Source organism: Acyrthosiphon pisum, chromosome A2, assembly GCF_005508785.2.
Source record: "Acyrthosiphon pisum isolate AL4f chromosome A2, pea_aphid_22Mar2018_4r6ur, whole genome shotgun sequence".
Taxonomy (NCBI): Eukaryota; Metazoa; Arthropoda; class Insecta; order Hemiptera; family Aphididae; genus Acyrthosiphon; species Acyrthosiphon pisum.
Genome location: NC_042495.1, coordinates 43051846 through 43053735, shown reverse-complemented (window position 1 = coordinate 43053735; position 1890 = coordinate 43051846).

The window sequence follows — 1890 nt, the reverse complement described above, 5'->3', positions numbered from 1 at the left end:
TATTAACTACAACTTACCTATATATTTATTTTAATTATTTGTATACGAATTATAAGACAACAATACCTATATTATACTGTATAATTATATACAGTCTAACAATTATTTTTTTATTAGCTTTTAAGATTAAGGTTAACAATTATGAATTAAACCACATTTAACCACAGAAAATTAAAATTTTAAATTTAAAATTATTATGGTAGTTTTATGACGATTATAATAGTATGATAATTGATAATATATTTGCTCTTGTGCTGTCTCTAGACGCTCGTTACAACATAACATACCCCGTGACCTATTTGGGGAGGTGTTGCATAACAAATCGGGGGTTTTTTTCGTTTTTAATTGTCCGAGCGATCGCAGCGAGCGAGTGACCCCGCTCGTTGACTCGGTGCAACAAAAATACAATTTTTTAACCCTGTGACCTATTTGGGGAGGTGTTGCATAGAAAATCGGGGGATAAATTATTATTGCACCATTGTTTTAAACAAGTTAGAATACGTAAGTACAAAAAATAACAAAAATGGTCCTCCGCGCGGCATTATAGTAGTGCTGCGCGCATGCGTATAAACGTAAAATCGCAAACTTTGGAAGGCTGTAACTTCCAAAATAATAATTTCCGCAAATTAATTTTTACACCATTGTTTTAAACTCGTCGAATTACATAGGTTTCCGAAAAAAAAAAAAAAAAATCGAAAAATTTGAGTGGGCGCTAAACTAGTCTTGTTCCCTGGATTTATTAGGTATTGATAATCTGGTGACAGGTGACTTCAGAATAATCATTCTTTAATTAACTAATTATACTTAAATAAATATTATTTCAAGATTTGTATTAAGTAGGTATGTAAGCTTGTATTTAGTTGATATCAGTTACAGTTGATACAGTTGATATACCTAGGTACAATTTTATCAAAATAAAAAAAAATAATAATTAAGAATTGCTTCGTGAAATTGAACTTTTCATGAAAAGATGACCATTTCATGAAATGGAAACGGATATTTTACACTTCGAGTTTTAATTTGGACGAAATTACATATTAAAAAACCTATAGAATAACTATTTTAGTTATTTTGTTGTGATTGTATAATATTATTCGTGGGTACTTGAAACTTCTAAAGTATAGGTACTATTATATATTATCTATGATAGTAATATAGTATCACAGTTTGTTGTTGATGTATAATGCGTTATAAGTTATAACTAAGATAATATGTCTTATACCTACCTAGACTGATATACCTACCGTCTCCGCCCAGAATCGTTTTTTTTCAATTCAAATTTAATACCATCCATTATCATAGGCGCAAATAGACAAATTATTTTGGGGGGACTAAAGCCACTCCTATAATATTTTCTAAAAATTATATGTGCTTGGTACTAAATACTGACTTTTGAACTGGGGGGACTTGGCAGAAATATGGGGGGACTAAGTCCCCCCAAGCCCCCACCTATTTGCACCAATATCCATTATACAGTGAACCACTTGTAATCTAATCTACAGCAGAGCGACATCCACTTGCCCACCTTTTTATAAGTAGATCTTTCAATGAATATAGGTACATTTAAATTAAAATACGTGTTACATATTATACACGTAATTCTTACGTGTACAATATTTTTCATAATTAATGGCACGCAGTGAAAAAAGCAGGTAGTTTTTAGCACGTAAATAACGTTAGAACAATTTTTCATGCCTCCTATTATTATTGTACGTATCTAAGAAAACAATTATGAAAAAGTTTTTGGAGCGAGGAAATGTTTATCAAAAACGGGGAATTTTGATATAACGCATGGGAATATTGGTAATTGACATCTAACATCACTGGACTGCGATAACAATGGAGGTCTGTGAACCGATGATTCACCACAACAACAATAACAACTTACAA